The 23,730-nt window shown below is 39.9% G+C and overlaps 1 pseudogene; it reads left to right on the top strand.

Moving 5' to 3' along the window:
* The first annotated feature begins 291 nt into the window (after positions 1 to 291).
* On the top strand, positions 292 to 1,012 carry LOC142443225 (proteasome subunit beta type-6 pseudogene; annotated as a pseudogene).
* The last annotated feature ends 22,718 nt before the right edge of the window (positions 1,013 to 23,730 follow it).

Raw genomic sequence — 23,730 nt, 5'->3', positions numbered from 1 at the left:
TTCTTTCAGTAAAGTAGCTAGTCTTTTGGATTCCCATTCATTTTGTTCACATATACCGAGAACTTACACTAGTGTAGTGTTTTAGACTGTCATCCAGCTATCGGTTTGTGATCTTCAGTGGCTTGCTTAGTGTTCTGATACAACAGATATCTTCATGGTGACCTGTGGTGGGTGAGGTTCAGCAGAGCTTCCAGACTAAGACAGACTAGGAAGAAAGGCCTGGGGATCTACTTTCAAAAATTAACCAGTGAAAACACTATACAGGCTTTGTGGCCGCACCAGAGAAGAAAGATGGCGACATCCGTGGTAGCTGCTCCAGAATTGGGGCTTGCCCTGGCCTGGTGGCCGCAGGCCCTCCCCCCTGACTGGGGAAGCCGAGAAGTCGCCACAGGGACCACGATCATGGCTGTGTAGTTTGACGGGGGCGGAATTCTGGGCGCCGACTCCAGAACGACCACTGGGTCCTACATCGCCAAATCGAGTGACTGACAAACTGACCCCGATTCATGATCGAATATTCTGCTGCCGCTCAGGTTCAGCTCCTGTTACCCAGGCTGTAGCTGATGCCGTCACTTACCAGCTAGGCTTCCACAGCATGAAGCTCAATGGGTCTCCACTGGTACACACGGCAGCCAGCCTCTTTAAGGAGATTTGTTACCGATACCGGGAAGACCTGATGGCAGGAATCATCATCGCGGGCTGGGACCCCCAAGAAGGAGGGCAGGTGTACTCAGTGCCCATGGGGGGTATGATGGTGCGGCAGTCCTTTGCCATCGGAGGCTCCGGGAGCTCCTATATCTATGGCTATGTCGATGCCACCTACAAGGAGGGCATGACCAAAGTGGAATGCCTGCAATTCACTGCCAATGCTCTCGCTCTGGCCATGGAGCAGGATGGCTCCAGTGGAGGGATGATCCGCCTGGCAGCCATTGCAGAATCGGGGGTAGAGCGACAGGTTCTCTTGGGAGACCAGAACCCCAAATTCACCAATGCCACCTTACCACCCCCCTGAAACATGCAATCATGGAATATAAGAGACCCGTGCCCCCCCACACCCCCCAACGACGTGGAATTCAGTAAAGTTTGACAAAAAGAAGAAAAAAAAAAGAAAACACTATACCACACAATATAACATCGTCTGACATGGAGCTGGAAGATGAGTCCTTAGTTTGAAAGGCGTTTAAAATACACAGTGGTCACAACAGTGGATTGGAGCATGCATTACTGTGAAGATGACATGGGACCACGCACCACCCTGTTCTGTTCTTCACGAGGTACCTGTGAATCAGAGCGAGCTGCAAGGCAGCAAACAACTATTCTACGCTGTTAGGCTATATTGGGGAGAGGGAGGGAAGAAAGGAAAAGAAAGAGCTTCTCTGCATTTTGTGGGAGGGGGAAATACTTACACAAACAAATAAAACTGTGTATAAGAAGATGAAACTCCTCTGGGAGGGGGGACGCAGAACAGGATAAAAGACATTAGCCGTAGGGGTGGGAAGATGTCTCTTTAACTTCTGGGTTAAAGAACACTTAATTAAAGACATAAAGGAAATGCATAAACAGGCTGTGTAGATATCAGGAACAAGCACATTTCAGAAAGAGAGTGCGATAGTTTATTGTGGCAGCCTGGCCGATAAACACAAGTGGGATAAATTGAAGGGCGGAGAGATAAATGGCTCGATGAGCCTCGCCTTTCTTGTCTCTTGCTCTTTAATCATTGGACCAGCGTGCAGCTGCCTTGCTTGTTCTGTGCCTCAGTTTAAAGGGTACACTACCTGTGGGACACCTAGCCTGTGGACTGTGTCGCTTACGTTGAGGTTCCTTTAAACCCACATGATTGGAATGTACATCTCTGGAGCTGGGGACCGACAGTTGGTGTCAGTTGGTGACCTGCCTTGTTGTTTGCTGCCTGGGGATGTATAGCCTAGCTCTCTCTACAGAGGACCAACTGGCGGCACTCACGACTTAAAGGACTGCTAGTGTCTCTCACAACTCTCTCAGGCAAGTGAGTTGCACTGAGCCATTTGTACTGCTTTATAATTTAACTGTTCATTTCTTGTATTATCTATCTACCTGCATATAATTTAATAGTTCATTTCTTGTGTTATATATCTATCTTTATAAATATATATAGAAAATTACTAGCAATCTGGTTTTGTCTCTCTAGAGAAAACAGCCAATACAGCCAATACAGCCAATACAGAAGGTTGAAGGAAGCAGTGCTTTTCAAGGTCAGAAACACAAATAAGTCAGGATGGGTAGAATTAGGGCAAGGCCAAGAGATCAACCACGAGACCGTATTAATTATCCAGATGAGAAATCATGGTGACTGGAATCACAATGGAGGTAGAAGAAGAGTTGGAAAGTAAGATTCTAAATGTATATTGGAGATAGAGCCGCCTGCCTTTCTTAATAAAACTGAATTTAATCAATATATCAATATTGAGTCATCATTAATATGTAGTTAGAGAGAGAATATAGAGAGCTACCCAACCAGTCACTGAAGGTATGCTAAGTCGATCGCTCTGCTGAACACTGGCTTCTATAAATTCATGAATTTATAAGTATTTTCTTGAGTATTCTGGACAGTGAAATATTGTAATAAATAAAGTTGAAAGAGCTCCGTGCATGGAAGTGAAACAGCAAACACTAAAAGTACACTGCAGTCAGCCTTCCGAACAGGTTTCTAAAGGTCAGGTGCCAGAGATTTCTAAAATGATTGACAAATGAATTCAATAAGGAAGTTGCATTAGAAAATGGTGTGACCAAGATATATTCAATAATGAGCAAAGAGGAGTTCACAAAATAAACTTCAAAATAGAAAATTCCTAAGGAAAACAGTTGCCAAATAGAAAACTTTATTAGTATAAAAAGGGGGAAGCAGTAAAATGTTATTTACAATGTAAGTAAACGTTATACAGAAAAAGTCATGCAGTTGCTTCTTCACATAAGTCAGTTAACCCAGACTTTTTATCCTGTTTCTCTGTCCTTTACTGAACCCAGAATCCAAACTATTTAGCACCCCGTTTCCTCCAAGGTAACACAACTTTATTTAAACCAAATGACATGTTTCTAATAGAAAACACTTGTTTTCTACATGCCAGAAGTATATTAATTTTTATAACCATCACCACAATCCCATGTGGCATTACTCTCATGATCCTCATTTTGTAATTAAAGAGACTTGAGTCAGAGAGAACAGCTAATTTTTCTAATACTGTATAACCAGTTAGAAGTAATGCACAGGGTCCGATACAGAGCAATGAAAGACAGTTCTCAGTCAATTTTCTAAAAATAAAAAAACTAGAAGTTCTATAAGTAATAGTAAGATCATTAATCTTCATAGAAAACTGAACTAATAGAGTCATAGAATAAAATTATAACGAGCAGAAAACGCATCGCTAATTCTCTGAAATTTGTCAATTGTTTATCTTTTAATCTTTTTTATTTATTTAAGGGTGTGCGTGTGTAAGCAAGCCAATAAGTTCTACATGTAGAGCTCAGCGACATTAATTATGTATGTCCTGCTGTGCAGCTGTCACCACCATTCCTTTCTGATTTTTTCACCACCCGTACAGTCCACGCGCCGCCTACACAACAGCTCTTCCTTTCTCATCCTGCTTACAATGCACCATTGCTATGTTCTCTATACACGCCTTTTCCTGAAGGGCTCATTTCTCCGCTGCAGATTCTTGGAGGTAATCATAAGTGCTTGTGAGTAACGTGATTGTCACTATCACCCGACTCTTCAATTACAAGTTGGCTGTGGAATGATCCGTTGATAATTTTCTAGAAGTGAAAGCATGCAGTTCCTGGTTTTCCCATTCCGACTCAGTTGCAAAGCAAAACAAAAATCATTTAAGCCTTGCAGCTTTAGGAAAACTGTTGCTTTCAGATTAAAAGCCCGTCTTTTGTGGGGTACTTTCTCAGCATCCAGCGCAGGATCCCCGCCTGTTTTGTTCTTCCCCTTCTCTCTGGACGGGGTCTAGGGTTAGCAGGGACCAGGTAGTACCATGGCAATCAGGATAGAGGGGCCCAATTATGGTTAAACACTTGTCTGCTAATTAAAAAAAATCAGATGTTTGGACCCACCAGATTTCCAAAGGGGAAAGATCTGACAATCTGATTTGTGATATTATTTAAGACAAAACCATAATAACAGCACAGAAAGGTTAGTGAGACAAGTTAAGGAGCATCCAGGAAGCCTGTGTTGCTGAAATTGGGAGCGTTCCAATGAAATCTTGTCAAAGTCAGCGTACAGACTCAGTAAAAGTGCACTTGGCGTATGCATTTGACCTTAGTTGATCAGGAGGGACACTAGCTCGAGAAACGGTTCCAACTCCTCTTGACATCTCTCATAGTCCGAGTCCCCACACGAAGGGACGTTTGGACTGATGCTTGAAGATGTCAATACAGAGAAGAAGAGAGAAAACTATGGCTATCAAACTTGCCCAAAGAACTTGTTCCTCACAGCTCAGATGGAGTGGGTTTTGCTGCAAAGAACACCAGCTACTTCGATTCTGGAGTAAAAGGCATCTGCCTTATTATCGATGAAGCCACAGGGAGAATATAGGTTAACAGTGTTGGTTACATGAGTTGATAGCTCTTTTGCTTAATTTCCCATCTACATCCTGTAACAGTTTTGGACAACACAGCAGCTCTCTTTTCTAGGATGGGTTGTCTTGCAACCACTGTGAAAGGAGTTCGGAGAAAGAACAAATGCCTCTTAATTTCAGATCTTATAGTAATTCCCATCAGTCATTCCAATCAGATGACAAACATGGATTAAAGGCTTTCATAACATAACCAATTCCTTCTATATGGACAGTAGCAAGGCATGAATTAAAGGACCACACTATTTTATGGAAAATTCTTTTCATAGAAATTAAAAAAAAATGTATGAGGCAAGCATTGCCCTATTTCACCTAGAAGAACAAATGTCTCTTAAACTGAAATGTAATTTTTATTTTAAAAGAGCTTTCCCACGTTTGTCCCTTTTTAAATTGCATTGCCCAAATGAGTAAGTATTAGCTTCCAGATTAAATATTCATAGGACTCTATCTAAGAATGATCAGAATTAGAGACTAACACTAAAAATGGACCATAATTGAGCATGTTTATATTTGGTCCTCTTTTCTTGAGATGTTTTTCAGTTTTAGTTTTCCTGGTTGATTAGTCAATCTAATGGATTATGTGCTGTTCCCAGAGGCTTATAAAGGTCTTCATTAGCCCGTTAGCTGAAGTCAAACAGAAACATGATGTGGTTGAATTCATTCCTTTGAAGCATATCATTTGAAGGCAACTGGAAATGAACATTGCTCTCATGACTTGCTTCTGGAAGGCTCCTGGGAACCAGCCACTTTGAGACAGCAGGCAAAAGAGAGCCTTAGCAGTTGTCCCTGTTGATTTCTGCTCCACCTAATTTCTTTAATGCGAGCAATGGTTTCACCGCTCTTCCTAATCAGAGCTTTTCAGGAGTGTTGTAAAACTTGAAATTCCCTGAATTAAATCTCTTCCTGAATGGAATGTTTGGAGTGATACATAATTATTATTATTAAACTCTAATCTAACATTTCGTACTAGAAGTCATTTCTCAAACTCAAACTCACTGCCATCGAGCTAATGCAGAATTATAGCCCCCTCTACGGGGCAGGGTAGAACTGCCCCATGGGTTTCCAAGACTGTAGCTGTTAACAGAAGTAGAACGTCCACTCTTTCTCCCATGGAGCAAATAATTTAATCACATATTGGAAACCTGAACTCAACTGTGCTACATAATAAATGAACTATAGAATTCAGAACTTTTCCACTACAGTCCCTAGAAGGACAAGTAAAAATATGGATATAGAACTGTTGAGAAGTAGTTTTATTATATGTACACTGCTCATCCAACCCAGCTACTTAGCCTGGGGAGTCCCCGAAGATATTTCCTTCATTGCATCACTAACATATATGAAGAGACTTAAACATATGATCTGAAAAAATGGAATTTGTTCTTAAACATTGAAATCCCTTTGTCCCTGAACAAAGGAAGTCCCAGTATCCTTGAAAAGCTTTAGTGAGGTTGTCTGCAGACCAGAGCTATTATGAAACAAACTCCTTGAATTCATGAGGGAGACGGATGATCCAAGCTTGGCAGAAGCCAAGCAACCAGAAACCAATCTGCAGACATATGCTAAAGAAGTTGTCAGAGTCAAGTGATCTATAGAGATATCTGTTGGTGTTGTTAGCTGTCATTTTCCAATCAGCATCCCAAACATGGCAATCTCATAGATCACAGAAAATAAATGCTATCTGGTCTTGTGCATTCCCCACGATTGGTTCCCAATTGGACATTCTGATCCATGTAGTTTTCATTGGCTGATTTATGGAAATAGAATGCCAGGCTTTTATTCTTAGTCCATTTCAGACTGGCAGTTCCACTGAAACCTCTTCATCATAACACACAAGTCTTCAACGACAGATATGTAGTGGTTGTGTGCAAAGTGCATGAGTCAGGGAAACTTGATCAGTGGAAACTCGATCTCCTTCAAAGAAGATAAGAATTCTCCCACTGACCACCCTCAATGCTCTGTTGTTGTCAGGTGTCTTCAAGTCAGCTGAGACTCAAAGTGAACTTTATCACAACAGAACAAACATTGCCCAGCCCTGTGCCATCCTCACAACTGTTTCATATTGAGCTCCTTCGTGTAGTCACTGTGTCAATCCATCAACTCAAAAGTCGTCCTTTGTCAATACCTTGCTACTCTACCAAGCATGATGCCATTCTCCAGGGCCTGGTCTCTTGTGGCATGTCCAAAGAAGATGAGACAAAGTCTTGCAATTGCAATTCTTGCCACTAAGGAGCATTGAGGTTGGACTTCTTTTGTAAGCCCATGGTACTTTCAATATTCTTTGTCAGTACTGGAATGTGAGGGTATCAATTCTTGTTTCGTCTTTGTTATTCAATGTCCAATGTTCACATGTATATGAGGCAATTGAAAATATCAGGGGATAGGTCAGATCCAACTTAGTCTTCACAGTAACCTCTTCGCTTTCCAATATTCTAAAGAAGTCTTGTGTAGCAGATTTAACCAATGTAACTTGTCTTTTGATTTATTGACTGCTGCTTGATTGTGGTTCATTGATTGTGGATCCAAGCAAGACTAAATCCTTGACAACCTCATTTTTTTCTCCATTTATGATGATGTTGCCTACGGGTTGAGTTGTGAGGATTTTGGTGTTCTTTCCATTAAATTGTAATCCATACTAATGGCTGTAATCCTTGATCTTCATCAGAAAGTGCTTCAAGTTCTCCTAACTTTCAGCAAGCAAGGTTGTTTCATTTGCATATTGCAAGTTGCTAATAAGCCCGCCTTTAATCCTGATGTCACATTATCCTCTATATAATCCAGCTTCTCTGATGAGTTGCTCAATATTCAGATGGAATAATATGGTGAGGGGATCTAACCCTGACTCACCTTCCTGATTTTAAACCATGTAATACCCCGTGTTCTGTTCCCACAGCTCCCTCTTGATCCATGTGCGGTTTCTGCATGGGCACAATGAAGTGTTCTGGGGTTCCCATTCTCCTCAAGGCTATTGACAGGTTGTTACCACGCACAGGGTTGAAGGCCTTGGAACCGTCCATAAAGCACATGTAAGCAGCTTTCTAGTATGCTCTGTTTTCGGCCAAGATTCCCTTGCTATTAGCAATGACATCCCTTGTTCCAAGTCCTCTTCTGAATCTGGTCTGAACCTCTGGCAGCTCCCGGTCAATGTACTGCGATCGTTGTTGGATGATCCTCAGCAAAATTTTACTCGGATGTGATATTAATGATGTTGTTTTCTAATTTGAATGTTCTGTTGGGTCACCTTTCTTTGAAATGGGTGAAAATATGCTATGTTCCAATCAGTTGGCCAACTAGCTGTCTTATATGGAGATATTTAAACCCACAAATCAAACTCAATGCCATAAAGCCAATTCCAACTCATAGTCACCATATATAGAGTTTCTGAGACAAAACCCTTACAGGACTGGACAGATTCATGTTTCTTTCATAGAACAGATGGAGGATTTGAATCACTGGTCAGGAACTCAACACTGCACCACCATTCTACCAGGCCTCCTCTGTAGAGCCATACTGCAGTTATTAGGTGGTATTGAGCAACCTTACCTACAACCAAACCCTGCCTCATCCTGGTCCTGGTCCTGGTCTGAGCCATCCTCATTAAAACTGTGTTTAATCCCATTGCTGCCGTCACTGTGCTAATTCATGTTCTTGTGGAACTTCCTCGTTTTCATTCTGCACAATGGTACACATAGTTTATTATGGTCCATGAAGTTTAATTCCTTTGCATACTGATTAAAGCTGACTAAATATCTGCAAGGTATTCTCTGCTTTCAGCCAAGATCAATCTAACATTGGCAATATCTCTTTTAATAACAATCAAACCAAATTCACTGCTATCAAGTCAATTCTTACTCATAGAAACCCCACATGAAAAGGTAGAACTGCCCCTGTGAGTTTCCAAGAATGTACCTCTTTACAGGAATATATAACCCAATGTTTCTCCTATTAGAGACAGTTAATTCATTAGGACAATTAGATAATTAGCTAATCTGCAGAAGTCTCACTTGATTGCTATAATTGATGCATATCAAAGTCCAGATTTGGAAACAGACCAGACCTGTATCACCACAACAGTTCTTCACAATCTCAATTCAGTCTGTAAACTAAGCCAGTTCACGCATCTAAAGTCACTTAAAGATGAGGCTTCAAATCACTGAAAAGGGATCATATAAGAAAATATCCAAAGTATGAACTGTAAATCTTTCTTTTATCTACCTGCAACCATTTTACTAGATGACTAATCACCAGGAAAACAGAAACGCTGAACAGTGGCTCTGAGATGAAGTTGGTATTTAACTGGCTAAGCTCCATCGGTTAAAAAATAGGCTTCGAGAGGTAAGATGATAAAGGAAGTATTTTTGTCCAAGTCGGTTTCATTGTCAATCGTGATGGTCGAGTGCCACTTCTGTTTTTGGTTCCTGAATTTTCCATTAACATAGGCATACTCTGCAATGTGCAGAGCATAGGCAGGCTTGCTGCATATGGAATGAGGGCTCTTAAGGTTAGAAGGATTAAGGGTAAGACTTGAAATGGTCCTTTCCTGCAGATAAACCTGTGTTAGTCTGGGTAAACTAGAGAAACAAATTCATAGACACTAATTTGTGTATAAGAAAGAGCTTTATATACAAGAGCAATTGAATATTGAGAAAACATCCTAGCTCAGTCCATATCAAGTCCATAAGTCCGATATAAGCCCATATGTCCAATACCAATCTATAAAGTCCTCTTCAGACTCACAAAACACATGCTATGACACAGAATGCAGGAAGATCACAGGCCCGTGGGTGGGAAATCTTAGAAGCATCTCAGCATTGGCAGGGCTCTCCACGTGGTAACTCCAGCTCCCAGGGCATAGATTCTATCAGCATATTGCCATGTGTCTTATCAGTAGAGAGTCTCTCAGGGAGTAAGCATAGTGTCTCCCACCTCCAGGGAGGAATCCTGGAGTTCCCAGAATCCTCAGGAGAAGGCTATGCCCACAAAGAGGTCTCATTGGCTATGATCTGATTGACAGGTTAGACTCCACCCCTTCACTCTGAATCCTCAAATTGATATTAGATTATGTAACTACCACAAAGCCCTCAGGAACAGTAGTAGGAGTAGTGATAGCATGAGGGTAGGGGGATGGTTGGCAGGAAGGAAGGGGGAGAAAGTGGGAACCCATCACAAGGTTGGATATATACCCTAAAGGGGATAAATAACAGAAATGTGAGTGAAGGGAGACCATGGACAATGTAAGATACAAAATAATAATAACAATATATAATTGATCAATGATTGACAAGAATGGGAGAGTGGGGTAGGGAGGAAGAAAAAGATGGGCTAATACCAAGGGCTCAAGTAGAAAATATTTTGGAAATAATAACAATGTATGTACAAATATGTTTGATACAATCGATGTATGGAATGTTAGATAAAATTATTTAAAATAATAATAATATTTGGCCTGCACGAGGCCCTGGGTTCGATCCCCAGTACCTCCACCAAAAAAAAATAATAATAATAATAAACAATAAAATTAATTGCCCTTTCCTTCAAAATAATAAAACAAAAGGTATATTATATTCCTGAGGTAATTGTAAATGTCAACACTTCCACAGGAGACTACTAGGACGTTGGCATGATGATTTCTGCTGAGTTGTCATTTAACTCCCTATTTTGTCTCTGTTAGAAGAATGATAAGTCTGGCTATCTCTTTCAAGATTTATAGTCTTGGAAGCCCTATATAGGTTTGCTAAGAGTTGAAGACCACATGGTGGTAACAACTTTAGGTTTTGGTTTCTTTAGTCTGTGTGAAAGATATCTTTATCTTGGAAAATACCAATGATCAATTCTACACATACCAGGTGGTTACTCTAATTGTAGCTGCTGTTTGAGCTCATTACAGAAGGAAACTCTCAGAGCTCTTGTCACTTGACTTACAATTCTTGGTCACTGAGATTCTTTCCCCCACTATCTCCCACTCAGCAAAGACCAACAAGAAAAAGTTATTTTACACAGCACAGAGAACACCATGATGTCTATCGTGTAGCCTAGGGCTATGCTCCTTCTCTAGCACTGTCTTGATGTCATCACCAAGAAGATTGATATTCCTGTGCTCTTAGAGATTGCTACTTTGTCCATCTCACTGATAATTTCATGCCATTTGGATTTACCAAATAGAAAATAGCACGTACTCTAGCTAAGTCTTGGTAAGGTATATGTTTATCTGAGGGTGGGATATATAAATATGTAAATATTCAGGATCAACTCACCTCAGTGAAGTATCTAAAGGTCCAGTATACTAAACATATTAACATGTTCCTTTTGAGGGTAAAAACATGTTGATATAACCTAGATCCTTTTTCCACTGGAAAAAGGGCACTATGTTTGGGTGGTCTCAGTGTATTTGGGAAGCATCATGTAAAACGAAAAAGTGGCTCCCAGTGTCAAGGGAGCCCAACACAAGAAAAGACTCAATGTTTGCTGGAGGTTACATTGTCATTTCATCTGCATAACCCAGTAGTACCAATGGTGCTCACAGTATCTGTGATATATAGACAGGTTATATACATAGTGTCTGGCAAAGCCTTCTAGAAAACCATAGCACAGATCCAATAGACAAGGTCCCTGTTGTGAATAATTATCTCTTTTTTCAAGAAAAAGCCACTGGCGATGATCTAAGAAAAGAATATGTTATGACCCAAAACTCACTGCCATCGAGTGGCTGTCAACTCATAGTGATCCTATTGGACGGGGTAGAACTGTACCTGGGTGTTTCTAAGACTGTAACTCTTTATGGGAGTAGAAAGCCCTGGAGCAATTGGTGGCTTCAAACAGCTGACCTTGCATTTAGCAGCACAACTAATAACCACTCTCCCATCCAGACTTCTATAACTTATTACTTATTACCTGGCAGGTCATTCAATGAAAAGTGTATGGAATCGCTGCATTATCAAGTAAAAGCAGTTCTTTCAAAATTGTGTTCAAGCAAGTCTGAGAGCAAAAGTTCAGTAGGATGAGTAGATAATTCATAGCTCTCAGGGTGCCCATTCCTACTACATCTCCATTCTTTAGCAGTACGAAGATCTCACTGGGTTGAATGCAAAAAAAATCACACGAAATATATATCAATCAGAAATGCATTGCTGCAACATTATAGCAAGGAAGAATAGTATAAGTGGGAAACCTTTCAGTAAGCAGTGTTAATATTTGATTTGGTTATTTTAGTTTTATGAAATAAATGAGGGATATAGATTTCCCTATACTGATTCATGGGCTAAGGATTTTGCAACATGATATCTTGGAAATAGAAAGAATCAAAGATCTGTGACAAGGAAGTTTGTGGAACAACCATTTGGAATGAGACCACATTTTAAAGATATTTTGTTCTAAATGAATGTTGTTTATGAAACCATCAAAGGTTGTTAATAATCAGACAAGCAAGATTACTTGTTGTCCCATTCATATTAGCTTTACTCAGTCACCTCAGTGTTTGCTCAAAGGGCTCATGAGTGATGGTGGCCAACAGGGAAAAATATTACATATGAGCTTAAATTAAACATCACCTTTCCCCCTAATTTGGCTACAATTACAATTGATAGCCAACCAAAAAGAACAATATGGAGTCTTTGTTATGATAATATATGCAGAGCAAATCAATCAGCAACCTCTATAAAGTTTAGTTATAATGTGCTCTGCCCATCAGGGAGATTTCTGTGTGCTAGAATTTACATACTTGTTTTTGATACAGATTCATTTTCTCTAATTAGAATTTTTTTTTAGCATCAGTATCCAGATGTTTATAGACTGTAATATTCACAACAGTGGCATTCTTCACTGCCCTGCATTGAACCAAGTAAATCTTTTTATGAAAGTAAGAATCGATGCAATAATCTAACCCCATTAGATTCACTGGTCTTATCATGCACCCCTTATTAAGAAGCAGCTTAGATTAAGTGGCTCATTGAAGACTCATTAACAATATTGCTTGTAATAGAGTGCTTTCCTAAAATACACGACATGTACTGGACCAGCAGCCAATGTCTGGCTCTTCCTCACAGAGGTACAAAGCTTCAGGAACAAGGAGTAGAAGTAGAAGCTGCTCTGCGCACTATTCATTCCTAATGTATCCTCTGAGAAATGTGTTCTTCCTGTGCTTCAAAAGCCAGGTTCTGCAGGCATGAACTCTTTTCCCCTTCAAAGAAATGTAAACAAACAACCAAAAAAGAAACATAAACATCCACCAGGGAATAAAAGTGATTCCATTAAACAAAAAGCCTGCACTCCTTTTAATACGAAACACTGGAATTACTGACCTTGATCATCAAGGACAACTTGGGTGGCTTCTATCTAATAAGGACCAGAGTAGTTTATTGGACACACATGAAATCTGTAACATAACCAAGTCCACTGGCAGTGATTTCAACTCATTTGGACCCTATAGGACAGGGTAGGGTTTCCCAGGACTGATATATTCATGGAAACCGATGGTTTTATGTGCTAGAAGTGGGTTCTATATTTTTCTAGAATAAAAAAACCTTTAAATTGAGATAAAACCATATATAACCATATATTATACACTTCCATAATTCAGTCGTGTTAAAATATCTGTGCATACATCGCTATAATCAGTGGTACGGCATTTCCTTCCTTCTCATATTATTTAGTCTCCACTTCCCTTCACCCCCCCTATACCTCCAATGAGCCACTACAACAGTTATTGTATCTATATATTTGCCTAGGCTGTGCTTCATTTACAAAACAAACATAGACAACCAACAATAACAAAAAGTACTAAAAGGCCAACAACAATATTATAATAAACCAGAGGAAAGACTTCTTTCTTAAAAAAAAGAAGAAAATTTTAAAATCAGAGTAAATTTAAAGTGGGTCAAAAGGAAAATCAGATGATCAGGTATTATATTTTCACCTAAGTACATCTGCCATAATTGAGTTTACAATAGCCTCATTTAGATGCCTGCTTGTTTTATTTTTATTTATTTATTTATAATCATTTTATAACTTGGGCTCTATTATCAACGTTTTTGTTGGCATCTGAGCTCTTACCCACTGGGCCATCAGGTTCCTCATAACTTATGATGAATTATGAAGTAAATAATATAAAGCACTTAAGATCTAGAAAGTCTAGTCACAGTTATATGGTACTATTTACAAGGCATTATAATAAATGTATTATGTGTCATATGTATGTTTGTCCTAGCTAATATGTGCAGCAAGAGACAATTATATTCCCATATTTTTAAAAGGTTTTGCCAGCGAAACACTGAGACTTAGAGAGTTTGAATACCTTATCCAAGATCACAAAGCTATTATCTGGAAGAAACAGGATTTGAGCACATAGCTCTTATTATAAATCTCATAGTTTTCAGCACTGCTTTACAGTGATATCATTAGAAAATGTGTTATCTTAAACCAGGAGTCAGCAGCTCAATCACTCAGAGAAGCCAGATAGTGATGGAAATAAGGGGTTACAATCAGAACTAGCACTTCTCCATAAGGAGCATCTACAAATAAAGGAGGCCATTTAAAAAAAAAAAAAACCAGAGTGGAGTCATTTGTGACTTAAAAGGATGGGACAAGATATGTTAAATATCTTGCAAAATATCACACAACAAATGATTGCATGGTCCAAACGCTCCATAATTGTCTAAGGTAAATGAATGGTGCAGGCTGAGCTGAAGACCATGGGGAGTAGTGGAAATCTGGGTGAGTTGATGAGCAGATGCTCTGTAGAAGAGGCAGCTTTAACTTAGTTTTTTGGCCATTCCTTCATTATGGCAACACAAGGTCCCGCAGCCAGAGCCTAACTGAAGACTGTCTGGAGCACTTGTCAGAGTAGGCACCCAATGAATATTTGTTAAATGAATGAGCCTGTGTACGCATGAATGGCTGTTTGAAGATTGTTAAATGTTAACTTCATTAAAACATAGCAGCAAAGTGTCCTTATGCAAGGTACATAAACATCACTAGAGATATTTACTTTTAATGTTTACATTGAAAATGAACTGGTAAAGAAAAATAAACACAGGAAAGAAGCATTTAACTATAGATGTCACCAAAAAAGACCCACAAAAGTTGAAATTAATAAAGTATAAATGACCACATGCATTAGAGATTAAATGTTGGAATTTAAGAGGAATCAAGGTAAATAAATAAGAATAAATGATCACATTGTATTTAGTTAATTATGAAAGTTTTGTAGAGGAAGGGAATGTGGGGAATGCCTTTGAATGATGGTATGTGGGAAGATTAGAAAAAGCAGTACTTCTATTTGAAAGATGCTGCTAAAATGAAGTGTGCATACTAATAGTACATATTGTATGAATAGACTGGAATGCAAGCTCAGGAGAAGCTCAGTCAGAGTTCTGCATTTCTTTAACTTTTAATTACACTTCTAAAACATCAATTATGTCAACTCCTCCAAGATCAATTATTCAGAACATTTAGTTCGTTTTTAAGGAGTCTTGGAGACAGGGCTAGGCTGCTACCTGGACCACTGGTGTTTGGAACTCACCAGCAACACTGGGAGAAACACCTGGGTAAACGGACAGCCTAGGAAACCCTATTGGGCCATTCCATTCTCTCCTGGAAGGTCACACTGAGAGTCAGAATTGACTCAGCTACACAGAAGCACTGTACATTTCCAATGACAAAATCTGCAACACGAAGTAGAGCTGCCTTCCAGTGATGGTGGAAAAGTTCAGCCTCAAAATGGGAGCTAAAACAAGTATTGAAACTTGGTAAGCACCTAGGAGATTCCTAACATTCTTGGCCCCTTCATTCCTAAAAGATGCTATATCAGTGGTTCTCAACCTGTGGGTCGTGACCCCGTGGGGGGGAGGTCTAACGACTTTCACAGGGGTCGCCTAAGACCATCAGAAAACAGAAAAATGTTTCACAATATATAATTACATGTTGTTTTGTGATTAATCACTATACTTTATGTTTATGTTCAATTTGGGGTTTTTTTGTTTTGTTTTTTTCTTTTTTTTCCTCTATGTTCAATTTGTAACAATGACAATACATCCTGCATATCAGACATTTACATTATGATTCATAACAGTAGCAAAATGACAGTTATGGGGTAGCACAAAAATTATTGTATGGTGGGGGGTCAGCACAACATGAGGAACTGTAGTACACGGTGGTAGCATTAGGAAGGTTGAGAACCTCTGTTCTATATTCACCACCTCTGCGGCTCTTGAATATTTTACCACGAACACCGGCCACTACCTACTCTTTGAAATATATACTACAACTTCAGTAAAATTATATATCTATGTTTACCCATATGTGTATACGTATATATATCTGTAAAACTCACACACACACGCATACACACTTGAGAGTATGTCAAAAAGTATTGCTAAGGGTATCTGATCTTATCTGAAGTATTTTAAATATATTTAACTACTAGGTGATTGGGCTGACCTGAAGCAGGTCAGGGCCCTGCTCCCCTGCACGTCCCCGGAGGTCAGCAGCAGAAGACACCAGGTAAGATAACCGGTGAGACCAGATGCTCCCGGTTCAATGAAAGTCACAAGGAGTCGACGAGCAATTCTCGGAGTGTACAGACCCCATATAACTGCCACACATTCCACCGCCCCTATAAAAACCTGCACCCCTGACTGCTGAGCACCGCTTCCCTGACCTGTTGGCCTAGGCCACGGAAGCTCGTCCGTCCAGGAGCTTCCACCCTAATAAAGCTCTTCCTGCTTCTGCTCTCCCTTGTCCTGTCAGTTATGTTTGTCCGTCTCCCTGTGCCTCGGTGTCACCTTTACACTAAGTTTAGAATTTTATAATCGACAAAAGGATTATAATTCAAAGGCTTTCCAGATCACACAGCATGGGTTTGTTCGAAACAAAACATGTTTAAACATTGTTGGCGTCATGACTGACCTTAGACGTGTTCTCTCAGTGAGTTATCTTCATCTCCAGGGAGTGCCTGCAGACCAAGGTAGGATCAAAGCACTACTGTCCAAAAGGGTTCTCCGGGCCAGTTACATTCAATACAGAAAAGTCAGCTCAGAAAATGATGGTACCTATTTGGGGAGAACTGCAAAGAGGCCATACTGATCAATTTTTCTCAAAAGACAAAGGATGGTCCAAAGGGTTTATTATGAAGAAGTTTTATAATGAAACTTCAAAAAAAAAACTGCATTGGTGAGAAAAAGGGAAGAAAATTGCGTTGAGGACTTCCCCTGCCTCCCCCCTTACCAAAGATACCTGCTGATTTTTAGAGGACTGCCTTAGCCTAGCTTTGATGGCAAACTTTATCCCATCCATCCTACAGCCTGGATCTTGCCCCTTCTGACGTTTTCATTCATTCCCTATACATTGAAAAGGAACACAATTGGAGTCTCTGGAGATTTCCAAACTTGCCATCTTGACTAAATGTAAATCAAGTACAGAACTCTTCGGAGAAGGGAGAGATGAAACACTGCCTGAGAAGTCGTGCCGAGGCACCGTTTTCCATCATGAAATGCACCTGCTCATTCTCCAAGGTTAGCTAGAGCTGCCCCAGGAGGAAACTCCTGGGAAACCTTACCCATTCCCACCCTGCAGTCTGCATCTGGCTGCTTCAGACGTCCTTTTGCTCCCCAAATTAGAAGAACATTTATAATGAGCAAAATTTATTTCCCTGGAGGAAGCCAAAACTGCCATCTGACATGGTGCGAATTGAAGATAGCAGAATTCTTTGGGGAAGGGTAATGGAGTTGGAAACATGAACTAGATTATGGATATATCCATAAACAAAGACTTCATATCTTAATATTTTTGTTTAATAAAGGTTTATGTAGTTTGATAGCAATGCTTTTTGAGTTACCTTCTTACATAAAGTATTTAACACTCATCATTGCTTTAAATATATAGCTTTAAACTAGGGTAATTTTTATTGACTATAAGCTAAGGGATTTCCTCAAAAAAAAAAACTGCTTTAAGTAGTATCTTTTTAACTCTAGAACTAATAACCATAGGAATAAAATAAATTTTAAGTTTTTACTTTTAACTTTTGTATCCTTAGGAGAGTATTTCCCAAGAGAGTTCAACAATTCATCCTCCTCTCCAATTTTAATTTTTTATTGTAAAACTGAAAAAGTAAATCTTATCATTAAGTTTTATTTTTGTCTATTTTTTATTATTTTAAAATAGGCACAATTATTCTTCAGGGAACAGTATTCACAAACCAAGATGAAAACCAAAAAAAAGCCTGAAAATAGTTACAGTTCATTAGGATGCCTAGAAAGGTAAAAGAGATGATAAGTTTCATGGAAGGCATGTGGACTGCACATGTGAACGCTGTGAACGTATGTGCACTGTGATCCAGTGTACGATTCACATTTGACTAAGATGCAAGAGCATTTAAATAAAAACAACAGTTCATAGAAGAGGGTTGTAAATATGAGCATTTTTTATGTACGTTAAAAAGTGTGGGAGATCAGTTAACTGTTCTTGATTTAGTTCAGGAAAATAAGGAATGGCCTGTGGAAAGCATCTTATCCAAAGTTTTAGCTGAAAATTTTTCATTTTCTTATTTTATCTTTCTAATTAAAATAAAATATCCCTAAAATATTTTGAATCTATATCACTTGGTGGGAACTCCTTTGCTGCCATCTATTGGAATGAGGTTACTATGAGTGTGTAGTAAAATGAGTTCTTTTATGTGGCTTTAGTCTTGGCTCTGTAAAATTAGTATGTTAGATATTTCACACAGGCCATGAGGAATTTACTATGCCCTAATTTTCCACATCACCTCCCGAGGGTTCCCGGACAGAAAGAAGCAGGAAGACAAACAGCAGAAAGACACCAGCTGAAGAAATAGAGGAAAAGACCAGTTCAAGTAACTTAAAAAGAACATGTACAATAGGGCAAGGCTGTGACATGGAAGATAGTTAGAGATCCAGAAGGGGCTGCACAGCTGAGCAGAGGGGATAGTCATGGAGCAAGACCTGCAGCAGAGTGGGCGGTGACAGCAGGATCACTAGGAGCCTGTCCTGAAAAGGCCAACAGGGATCCATCTTCAGGTGGCTGAGAGAAGCAGATTTTTTTTTTATGGGTTCCCCCTTGCTTCCCCACACCTTCCCTTAACCTCATAGTATCGCCACTCCCATTATTGTCCTGGGGGTTATCTGTCCTGGATTCCCTGTGTTGTGAGCTCTTATCTGTACCAATTTACATGTTCTGGTCTGGCCAGATTTGTAAGGTGGAATTGGGGTTATGATAGTGGGGAAGGAGGAAGATTTGTTTGGGGTCTTTGATACCTGATACTTGATCCCATCAACATCTCATGATCACACAGGCAGGTATGCTTCTCCCATGTGGACTTTGTTGCTTCTCAGCTAGATGGCTGTTTATTTATCTTCAAGGCTTTAAGACCCCAGATGCTTTATCTTTTGACAGCCAAGCACCATCAGCTTTCTTCACCACTTTTGCTTATGCAAATGTTTGCTTCGGTGATCATGTCAGGTAAGTGCTCACACTGTTTTTTATGTTTGAGCCCCTTGTGTCAATCCATCTTGTCAAGGTCCTTAAACCGATGATCTGTTTGTCAGTCTTGATGAGTTCTGTGTAAGCAACTCAGGAGCAATTCAGTTGATGTGGCTAAACATGACTTCCTGAATCTCTAAAATGAAATTGTTGAAACTAGGTTTTTTTATCTTTAATAATTTACTTTTGTTTTAATGGGGAAAGGATCATCACTCTTTTTATCCATTTCCCAACATCCTATAGTGTTATTTTATCTTTATAACAATGCAATGGATAGTATTAATATAACCAAAGAGAGCCCTGCTGGTGAGATCAGTTAAGCATCGGGCTGAAGGTTGGCAGTTGGAACCCACCAGCAGCTCCTCTGAGAAAGATATGATGAACAACCTTGGCAGCCGTCCTATGGGGAGGCTTCGAGGCCCAGTCCCCTGACAGCAGTAGATATGTGTGTAGGATAATGCAGTAAGAAACTTCACACATTTGAAAAGTTAGTCTTCCCCTTAGAGCCAACTTATTTCCCTTGTTAGTTTTCCATCAACTTTGATGCCTTCGCTTCATCTTTTTATTTGCATGTTTTTTCTTTTTATAAGCAGCTTCACTCTCTTCGCAGAATGAAGAGGGTGTGTGTGTGTTATGGGACTGCTTTGTCCATGATAACAGCTGAGGTTCCCCAAACACCCTCCCACACGACACTTGCACTCCCCCTGACAGTCGCCCTCGCTTCTTGCGCTGGGGCCCTGCCTTTATTTGTGCTCTCTTTAAAGCTCCCAAAGGAGTCCTCTCTGTAAGTCAGGCCTGAGAAGAGATGCGTATCTTAAGGGCTGCATGAGGCCTGCATGGGCAGCTGTGGGAGCTGTCCTACCCTGAAGCAGAGAGACTGCTTCCATTCTACCTAATCCTGGTCCAGAGTTACAGCTTGTTGAGCCTCATCCCAAATTGTGACCTGTTATTTCCTTAATAAATCATTTAACAATAAGTGAGTTCTGTGAGATGAATAGCAGAATTGCCAAGCCCAAAATTTGGGGGCAAGCATGAGCTGGAGGCTAAGAGCTAATGCCTTATCCTTGCAAAATGCTATACATCATCGCTGATATCAACCACCACTCTTCCCTTCGGTATTCTCTCAGACCTCAGGGTTCTTCAGTTCACTGGACATCTCATAGAGCTCGTGGTGTGTCAGGGAAAGGGTGCATGGAGTTGTTTTTAGGTACTGTTTGATTGATTCTCACACACAGGTATCCTATGTACTACAGCATGAAACATTACCCACCTTCACAATTATTTTTATGTTTGAGCCCATTGTTCATTGTTGCAGCCATGTAACCCCGTTCTTTGAGGATCTACCTCTAATACCATCTGATTGTGATCGTATGCCAGCTACTCCTTGAAATGGTTGAAGTTGGATTTTTTTTTTTTTTTTTGGTAGACTGGCTCTGTGTATTCCTTCCAGGTTCCTTCCAGTTTTTTCTTTTTTTTGATGCTGAGCCATTCAATGTTTGCCCACAAAAGCTTTGAAGATTGCAACTTAAGGCTGGAACTTTTTATTCAGTTCTTCGAGCTCAAGATACTCTGAGTTTGTCCTCCCCTTTTGGTTTTCTAACTCTAGGTTTTTGCACATTGCATTATAATATTGCACTTTTGTCTTCTCTGGGTGCCCTTTGAAAGTGTCTTTTCATCTCCAGTCTTCATTGCTTGCATTTGCTTTAGCTACTCTAAGTTCAAGAACTGCTTTCAGAGTCTCTTCTGACACCTACTTTGTGTTTTCTTTCTTGTTTGTCCCTTTGCCTTCTTCAGGCATGATGCCCTTGAGGTCATCCCACAACTTGGCTGGTCTTTAGGAATTAGTGTGCAATGTGCCATTGCTTTTGAGATGGTCCTTAAATTCAGGTGGATATACTCAAGATCATACTTGGACCTTCATGGACTTGTTTTGTTTCAACTTCAAGCGGAATTTGCATCTGAGCAACTGATGGCCTATTCAAAAGTGGCCCCAACCTTGCTTTGGCTGATATTGAACTTGTCTATCATCTCTTGCCAGATGTAATTAATTCAATTTCTGTGTAGTCCTTCTGGTGAAGTTGACATATATAGTTCTTATTTATGTTGTTGAAAATGGTATTTGCAACGAAGTCATTGATCTTGCAATATTTTATCACATAATCTCGTTTCATTTCTATCACCAAAGCCATATTTTCAAAATACTAATCTTTCCTGTTTGTTTCCAATTTTCATATTGCAGTTAAGAATAATTAATAATCAATTTATCTTGATTGCATGTTTGATCAATTCCAGACTAAATAAGTTGGAGTAATTCTTTAATTTTTCATCATTGGTTTTAGTTGGGGCCTAAATACGATTCATAGTTATATTAACTGGTATTCTTTCTTGGCTATAGATATTATAGACAGCATTGCACTTCAAGAGAGATCATGAAATTTTCTTGTTTACAATGAATGTGACACCATTCCTGAAGATTTTGTCATTCCAGACATAGTAAAGCATATGAAGGGATCTGTTATCAGGCATCAAAGAACAAAAAATCATACATTGTGTGATCACCTCCCTGATAAGATCACTGAAAATAAATGGGTGCATAAGCAAATGTGGGGAAGAAAGCTGATGGTGTCCAGCTATCAAAAGATATAGCTTCTGGGGTCTTAAAGGTTTGAAGGTAAACAAGTGGCCATCTAGCTCAGAAGCAACAAAGCCCACATGGAAGAAGCACACCAGCCTGTGTGATAACAAGGTGTCGAAGGGATCAGGCATCAGGCATCAAAGAACAAAAAAATTTATCATAGTGAATGAGTCGGGGAATGCGTAGTGGAGACCCAAAGCCCACTTGTAGGCCACTGGACATCCCCAGGAGGGTCTCTTGGAGGAGACGAGCCAGTCAGGGTGTGATATAGCAATGATGAAAAATACAACTTTCCTCTAGTTCCTAAATGCTTCCTCTCTGCCCCCTTGCCCCCCCCGCCAACTATCATAATCCCAATTCTACCTTGCAAGTCTGGCTAGACAAGAGAAGGTACACTGGTACAGATAGGAACTGGAAACACAGGGAATCCCAGGGTGGATGATGTCTTCAGGACCAATGGTGTGAGTGGCGATACTGGGAGGGTGAAGGAAAGGGGGAACCAATTACAGGGATCTACATATAACCTCCTCCCTGGGGGATGGACAAAAGAAAAGTGGGTGAAGGGAGATGTCGGACAGGGAAAGATATGACAAAATAATAATTTACAAATTATTAAGGGTTTATGAGGGAGGGGGAGCAGGGAGGGAGAGGAAAAATGAGGACCTGATGCCAGGGGCTTAAGTGGGGAGCAAATGTTTTGAGAATGATGAGGCCAATGAATGTACAAATGTGCTTACACAATTGATGTATGTACAGATTTTGATAAGAGTTGTATGCACCCTTAATAAAAATATTTTTAATGGCCAATACTAGTCTATTTCAGCTCACTAATGCGTTCCATTTCCTTTTTGATGACCTCCATTTCCCTAGGTTTGTACTTTGTACATTCCACATTATGAACCTTAATAGTTGTTTGCAGTCATTTTTTTTCTCATTTTGAATTGTGCCCCATCAGGAAATAAAAGCCCTGAAGAAAGCAGTGTTCCATCTACATCATTAAAATTGATTATACTTTGAAGATGCAACTCTTTTCCAGTCATATTTTTAGCACCTTTCAGCATTACAGGCTCATCCTCTGGCACAACATCACACAGTGTTGCACCTCTGTTCATTACCTTTTCAGTGGCATGTTTTTCAGAAGTAGAATGTTGCATCATTCTTCCTAGGCAAGGCTTCGTCTGGATGATTCATGAAGACACTGTGCTGCATGGGTAGCCCTGGTGGTATTTGAGATTCTGGTGACATAGCGTCAAGCATTGGACTTGAATCAGAGTACCATGAGTGGCACTAATCAGTTACACAAAGGGCAAAAAGGGCAAAGAAAAATAAGGTCTTGCATGGTTAGCTCAGCAAAAGGAACACTTCAGGACTCAGGTCACCAAGATGGTTCACCAAGTTCTGTGTCCGCTCTCTTTTAGGATAGTAACTGGCCTCTGACAGGTATAGATGGTAGGGTGTATAATGCATCAAAAAATAGAGTCCTACAGATAGAAGGGATATATTAAGTAATTAACTGTACGTCAATGAGTATATGCATATACATGTATAATCTGTTAGTTACTTTCCAGCTGCCTCTGACTCATGGCACCCTTATGTACAAGAGAATGAAATGTTGTCCGGCTCACGTGACTAATTAAAATTCTCTTTGCCTCAAGATATTACTTGTGAAGTATTTAAAATACTTCGAATTCATCTATTTTTTAAAAAATTTCTACTGCCATTGCCTACATGTGAGTGTCCACGGCATATGCCTCCTTGGGGGATGCTTCCTTCTATTCTAGCCATCCAGATGCCTCCGTGCACTCTATCCTTCTGTTGAAGCCACTGCTCTCTAGCATAGCACATATTTTCCTAGTTTACCTTAGTTTTTCAGAGAGGAAGATATCAATTCTACTTCAATGAATTAAAGACAATTCATAGTGCTTATCCATCCATTTACTACATCATGCTTTCCAGAAAAGTTCATTGTTGTTGCTGTTGGTAGGTGCCAGT

The sequence above is a fragment of the Tenrec ecaudatus genome, chromosome 3, assembly GCF_050624435.1.
Source record: "Tenrec ecaudatus isolate mTenEca1 chromosome 3, mTenEca1.hap1, whole genome shotgun sequence".
NCBI classification, from domain to species: domain Eukaryota; kingdom Metazoa; phylum Chordata; class Mammalia; order Afrosoricida; family Tenrecidae; genus Tenrec; species Tenrec ecaudatus.
Note: the sequence above shows the minus strand (reverse complement) of the source record. Positions and strands in the feature narration are given on the sequence as shown.